We start from the raw sequence: 8,010 nt of genomic DNA on the forward strand, positions 1-8,010 counted from the left end.
TTTTATATATAATTTTCCCCAAGCGCAACATTACTAAGTTTTGAATTCTAATATTTCTAACTTTCTAATTCTTAACTTTTAATAGGTTTACAATAATCCGTGTGGTTTTCATGAACAATTTTTGAGGGATTTATCTTGAGGACCCACATTTAGTGTCCATTAATAAACAACATGTGGTTAATGGTTTCAAATTTAATACTCGAATGTGCTAACCATATGAAAACTAATAACGGTATGTGTGTGGGTTAAAGGCGTTGATGGTGTTGATTATTTTGGTGTAATCGAGAGATCTTAGAGTTAGATTATTCCCCGTTGGCCTCTTAAAAAGATTGTTCTTTTCCTATGCAACTAGTTTGATCCAACCCCAAAAAGAGGTACGAGGGTACTGAAGGAGTGCAATATCATTGAAGTAAAGCACAAACGGAGGTATGCAGGTTATGATCTTTTCGTCATTGCACATAATGTTAAAGCGAGTGTACTATGTCCACTTATCCATTAAGACCGGATAAGTACGATTGGTGGGTGGTTATTAAACCAAGCCTATTGGTCGTGTGGAAGTTGAGAATGATTTTCTTGCCTTTCAGACGACGACATATCACATGTTAACCAAGTAGTCGACTCGGGAATTAGAAGCTGCCGAGCATAAAAACATCCGAACGAATATTAGAAGAAGTTGATGTAGCAGAAGTTACTCATGAAGTCGAAGAAAATGATGAAATTGAAACAAGCGATGAGAAAGAATGGTTAGACGAGGAAGAAAATGATGAAAATTAGCTTGTATTTCATTTTAGAACTATTTAATATCTGTAGTTTTACTTAATTGATTGTAAAGAGTTATAAGTATCCGAATCTTAATTGAATGTAAGATTTATAAGTGTCATATTGTTTGGGTATTTGGTTGGTATTTTATGTTTGTTTCGATCTAGCTATCCCCGTGGAGATTTTTTTAAGTAAGTACTTAATAATACCCGAGCATATTTTGCAGATTTACTAACTTTAGTAGTTCAATGCTAATCTCTTACAGTTGTTTTGTGTTTTGTGCGTAAGTATTTACCATTAACATTTAATCTTTGTTTCATAATTTAATTGCAATACTTACTTATATTTATTTTGTAGATGTGCGGAGTGATAAAAAGGGAAATTTATTGCCGAAAGCCCCAAAAAAGTCAAAAAAGAAGGGTACGTATATACATCACCGCAGGGAGCATAGAGTCGGTCCCCTTCGGATTGGAGCTAGAGATCTGCACCTTGCATTCCACCAGGCCCTCCGTGTCGAAGTGTTGCGGATGGGTTGTTATGAGCCGGCCATCCGCCATATCACGTTGCCCCTATTTTTGCCTCGAGTGGCTGAGGGAGCCACATGCACGACGATCCCCCCCCCCCCCTATCACACGTTTCGACGATCCCTGGCCTCCTTCCGAGTTTTATCATATATCATAGCGAACGACTATGGAGTGGTACTTTCAAACCTAGCCCACAGCTTGTGTCCATGACCATCGACATCATCTACTCTATATGTTGGGACGTCGGAGCATGAAAGAAAAGTAGCTCCGATTCGACGAAGAACGTCCCAAAAAAAAAGGAACCCTCCACAAAATTTTTGAATTTTTATATGCATAGTCGTCTCATAATCGAGCCAGTTGGATACACGTACATTTATTTAATTTGCATAACTGTTATATCCCGTGTTTCGTACGTCGGGATAATTCGAGTTAATGATGACAAGTTGGGGACAAGACCGTTCCGAGATATGAAGTAGAGATTTTTGTTTGCCTTAAGAGCTTAAGTTGTGTATGATTTTATTAGCATGAGGTATTATGGAGTTGGGATTAAAAATTGGATTGTGGGAAGTTAGATATCTCATGAAAAATTTGGGACCAAAAGTGAGTTTTTGGAAGTTTTTAGTTAAGAAAAAAGCTACGTGGCCGGCCACCTAAGGGGTGGGCCATGGCCACATGGATCAATGATATAAGTGAATTAGGAAGACAAATTATATCATGTTTCATCATTTTATCTCTAGAAAATTCAAGAAGAAATTGGAGAACCAACACAAGGCCATATTCGGCCATAGCTAGGAGAAGAAGAAGATTGAGAGCCTTCAATCCAAAAATAATTCCTCTTAGTTTTCTTACCAATTGAAAGGTGCTCTTTAACGTGGGATAGTTGTTGGAACGAACAAGACACTTATTCTTGCAAATATACTCCTAGCCGTGTGGAAAAATAGGAAGAAGAAGGTATGTTCTAATCTCTTCCTTTACATGTCATTCATGGTTTATGTATGTTGTTAAGTATGGAGATGGATGAAATTCATAAAAATAGGGAAGTTGGAGTTGAAGCCGTGTGGGGGGTATGGTTGGCCGTGCATGTGTGTGTGTGATGTTAAAGTAATGAATTAATTGAATTTAGCATGTTTGTGTGTTGTTGTACTATGTAGAAAATGAATGAAAAACATGGAATGGGCGATATGTTATTGAGTAGCGAAAATGGGTATCATTTGTTATGCAAAAGAAATGAAGTCATGTTATCTAGTATTTTGGCTTCGTCGTCGATATGAATTCTATGTGATGAAATGAAGTTTAATGATCCGAAGTTGGGGCTAAAACAGTGGGTTTGATTTAAGAATTAATATGGCTTTAATGTAGTTCTTGAATTTGCAAGAATAATGATGTTAAGGTATGAATTGTTGATGTAGTTTATGAGTTTTGGAAGAAAATAAGTTAGCATTGTTTTCGGGTTTGAAGCATTTCGGGTAAGGTGGTGGTGTAGTTGGTTTGTTTAAAATGTCAAGAATTGTTTATAGTGTCCTTGAATGTTGTTTGAATGATCTCGGATTGGTAATTGAACGTGTGAATATTGATGTTAGTTTGATTTTATGCGGTTGAATTGAATATAAGTGAATATCGTCGCACTATGTGAAAGAAGGTTGTTGACGTTAGAATGCGTTTGAAATCGATGTTTGATGTCGAATTTAGAATGTTTTGTTGGTATTGTGCTTGATGAATTGGGCGGGAGCCATATTCTCGGGAGGGCGCACTTACGGGGGAAGTCTTTATGGCAAATTTAATAGAGAATTTGGTGTGCGCTTGGAATCGAACTTCTAAATACCTTTAGCTAATATTTGATATTTAATGACGTATTGTAGATCTTGGGAAGTTCGCGACGTAAATCGATTAGCTTGGAAAGCGAAAGCAAGGTATGCGGCTTACCCTTTTCTTTGTTGGCATGTCTTAGCTACGATTAAGTTACGATAAGTTACGAGTCTCGAGGTGATTCCATTCACCTTAACCAGGCAACCATATGAGTTTATGCATTTCTTGATGTTCGCAAGTCATTTAGTTAAACTAAGGTTCTTATGATTTTAAAAGATTAGATTTTAAAAGCCTTACAAGGAATTTCGCTACAAAAAGGTTAGAACTTCAAACGTCCGTAACTTTTGCATACGAGCTCGGAACGCCCAAAACATAATAGGTAAACTCTTAAGACATAACTTTCCCCTAACTCTCGTAGTCGGGCTCGAATAGGGGGTCGCAGCGCCGTCCGTGGGGCCCGCGGCTTTTGTACTATTCATAATGATTTTTTCGGAAAAATTTAATATAATTTCATTTGGTTTTTTTTCCATTACATTTTTGGAAAGTGTTTTAAAAATTGCATATGGTCTCTCACGACTAACAAATCTCGTGCACTATGGTCACTCACCTTTCACCGAGTCCGGGGCCGGATGTCATCGTGCGCATTATGTTATATTTACGGAGTATGATGTGTACCGGCTCGCCGAAACCCGCTGGCGGGAACCGTGGATAATGGTGTTATGATGTGTCCGTGACGCCGCGCCCCTTATTGTCCGGGTACCGTGGTATATATATGATGTCTTGACGTGGGATACGGAGACATAAAACCTTACGGGTATGATGTGTTGTGGCGCCAACGACGGGCGGGCGACCACAGTTCTAAGAGCCTTATGCATGATCTATGTTTTATGAGTAAGCATTCTGATATTTTGAAAGCATTTTTAACAATCTGACTATTGCATTTATTTTCTGCACTTCTGATTCTGATTATGACCCTACTTACTATATGTCATCCCATGCCTTGTATACTCAGTACATTGTTCGTCTTGGCCTCTTTTCTTTGAAGCCGCGTCCTTACGGCGCGCAGTACGGGTACATGCTTGTAGGTCCGTCGGTCTAGGATATCTGTTCCTGTTTGCTTGAAGTGCTCCTTTGATCGGAGCCTATACATTTTAAATACGACATTTCTATTATCCGTATATGTTTGTTCATGGGTGCGGCGGGGCCCCGTCCCGTCATATGATTACATTATGATTCTTAGAGGTACAGACATATACGTGTGTGGTTATGGGTAGTTTACGTTTCCTTGTGTACGCTATGATGCGCGCTTCGGACGCCCCTATGATATTAGCCCTGCGGCTCTGTCGTATCCTCCGCTGGATGTTGTGACCGCGGAGCGTGTATGTAGGATATCCTCCGCTGGATGTTGTGACCGCGGCAAGTTTATGTATAAATGCGTGTATGTATTTATGACAGCTATAGTTTGATGTTTGAACTTTGTATACGTATATCTGTCTGCATGCGGGTCGTGGTTAGCAGGTACGTCTGGGTGCCCAGCTCGGGTACCAGTCACGGCCTACGGGGTTGGGTCGTGACAATAACTTATTTATTTTATTATAAGACATCTAATTTTATAGCATCTAATTATCTTATTGTTTTGATGCGGTAGGTGTTCGTAATTAGGTTTGACTCGGTTTTTGGTTAAAGCCCAAACCAAACCAAACCAATTAAGTCAGTTTTTCTAATATTCAAACCAAACCATTAAAAGTATAAATTCTATCGGTTTTGGTTTTGTCGATTTTATCGGTTTGGTTCAGTTTTTGCGGGTTTTTTCGGATTTTAAGAATGTACTAATACAAAGAATCTTTGAATCAAATGGTAACTAAATACGGCTTTGACCGTGATCCATTCAAATCTAAGAATCTTCTTAATTAATTCATTAGCTTTAGGTATGTATAGGCCTATGGCTATGGGTATAGGAATTACAGAAACATAACATCTATTTTTCATGATTGTAGTTACCTCCCTACATATAGCCTTTTGATATTACGCGAGTCCTCCGAAATTTTTGTTATCTAGACTCATCGTGTTTGCTAAGCATTGAGAAGAAAGCACAAAAGTTAAAACGAAAAATGATAAACGTAGAAGACAAAGTCATCTATCGAATCTTTTTAAATTCCAATTGCCATTTTCTTCCCTTTAATTTGTTACGGATAAAATACTAGCTTATTAGTAGTAATTCAGATGCCATGTAAATGAGGGAGCAGTAAAACTGAATAAGGGAGAAATTCTATTTTACCGTTAGCACATTTCTTTTTATTTTACCTTAAACTTAAATGGGCTACATTTTTCTTTCTAATTATTTGAATTTGTATTGGACTTGGAATGAGCCAAAATTTTGAAGAATATGTGTGTATATATGTGTGTGTGTGTGTGTGTGTACGTATGTATGTGTATGTGTGTATATATATATATATATAGTATGTATCTATCGGTTCGGGTTTTTTTGGTTTAACACCAAACTAAACCAAATATTATCGGTTTTTTAAAATTTAAAACCAAATCAAGTCAAACCAAGCCGATTTTCGATTTATAAAGTCGGTTTGACTCAGTTTACCGGTTCGGATCGGTTTTTCGGTCTCATTTGAACACCCTTAGATGTAGCTACTATCCAGGAAAAGCAACTAAAAGGATTTCAAAGACAATCAAAGAGGACTCATAGAGGCGTCGTTCCGTCTTGCAGGAGCAAGGTGCCGGTGGCGAAGAAGCCGAGATGTTTCTTGAGTTTAGTATTTAATATCCGTAGTAAAATACTATAACTATATGTTGATTGTTTATGGGATATTCCTTTAATATGCTCCATAATCATATTAATTTCTTCTGGAGACAAAGTGTTCCTGGAAATAGGAACATCATGATTTATAAGCATGCAAATTTTGAGAAAAAATGTGGCGAAAATACTTAAGGATGCGTTACTTAGAGTCGTAATAATTGTGTGCGAAACTTTGACCGGATCTAAGATGAATGGTGGAAGGACCTCTTTGGCATCTCTTGGGCAGCCGATCCTACTTTTTGAAACGAAGTGAAAATGGGAAGGTCCCTAGAGCCTCAGTGAAGGGTGGATCGCTGCACACCAGTGGCGCTACGAGTCAAGTGGACTTGATGAAGCGGCTGGTATGTCTCCTTCTTTAGCTTTATCAAATGACATTTCTTATTCTTATTGGTTCAGATTTTTGGGACTTTTTGGTTCTTCTTTTTTTGGGACTGTTTTGGTGATTTTTTGGACTGTGTTGGTTCAGTTATTTGGGACTGTTTTTAGGGCTGGGCGTTCGGTATTCGGTTCGATATTTTTAAAGTTCGGGTTCGATAATTCGGTATTCGGTAATTGAAAGTATATACCAAATACCGAACTTTCAAACTTCGGTTCGATAATTCGGGAATCGGTAAATCAAATTTCGATCCGGTACGGTATTCGGTAATACCATTTTTTGCGGAAAGCGCATTGGCAACCAAATAAGATCATTTAAATAAGGCTGAAGTGAAGATTGGACATCAAATTGATTTAAGGCTTCGACGTCCATAAACCAACAATAGCTTCAACATTATTTCTAGCTTTCTTTCCACAAGATTGGGCATCAAATTGATTTAAAGAGGTGAAGCAATTTATCAATGATAAATATTTGACACATAGAAGGTATTGTGAAGTGAAATGAAATGACAATATATTATGCGGTTTATAAAGAATTCACGGAATATAACAGAAAAGATTGTGAAACGAATGGACTTGAAATGTTTTGGTTCTGTGAGGCTTGAAATGTTTAGAAATTTGGACTACGGGCACCGAAATGTTTTAGCCCTTTACTCCTTTAGGCTGTACACGTATTGGTATTAATTTCGGTATTAGGTGTTACCGGGTACAGAGCGTATAATTGTAAATACCGAATACGAAACAAAATATATTAAATTTTATATTTTAGTCACAGAATACCGAATTGCGCGAATACGAAATAGCCGAGTTCGGTTTGGTAATTCAATTTTTGGTATTTATGCACCCTAGCTAATTTTAGTTATTTTTTTAGGCTTGTTTTTGGTGATTTTTTGGACTTTTTTTGGGGGGGGACTTTTTTTTTGGACAGTTTTTGTGGACTGTTTTTTGGACAGTTTTTTTGGACAGAATCAAGTTTGCTAGTTGAATAAAATGGTGCATAACAAAACTGAAAAGGCAAAATACATCAAAACCCCCCCGAACTATACCCGAAAAGTCGATATCACACTTAAACTATCCTGACGACCCATTACACACCTAATATATGAAAAAATGATTTTTTTACTCCCTCATATAATATGACCAGTTGCACTAGGGGAGAGTGTACACACTCTCTCCCCACATCAGCGCCACGTCAGTCCACATCAGCGCCACGTCAAAAAATCCTCTAATTTTTAATTTTATATTTTTTTCCTTTCCCCTCCTCCCCCATCCCCCCTCTCCTCCACAATTCCGCCACCCCCAACCCCACCTCCTTCTCCTCCACCTTCTCGCCACCCTCCAAAACCCTTCTTTTTGTTCCTCTCTGCTGCCCCTACCCCTCTCTTCTGCCACTTTCACGCCACTTTCACCCCCACCCCCACTTCCCAAATCTTTTTTCTTCTTCATTTCACCATCACCACCACCGCCTTCATTGTTGCCCATTTGAAGGGCAGTTCGAATATCATCACCGGGCACATAGTTTTGCGCCGATGTCACATTAACTACAACAGCCAACAACACAAAAACGGAAACCAACAGAAAACAGAATTTACTGTTGTCTGTCATTGATGCTACACAACCCGATAGTAATCCTTAGAAATCACTGGAAACAAAATAATAATAATAATAAAAAAATAAAAAAAAGGAGAAACATCAGTTCCCATTTGTTGACCTCCAGTCAATTTTAACCACACA

This window comes from Lycium ferocissimum, chromosome 4 (assembly GCF_029784015.1).
Source record: "Lycium ferocissimum isolate CSIRO_LF1 chromosome 4, AGI_CSIRO_Lferr_CH_V1, whole genome shotgun sequence".
Taxonomy (NCBI): Eukaryota; Viridiplantae; Streptophyta; class Magnoliopsida; order Solanales; family Solanaceae; genus Lycium; species Lycium ferocissimum.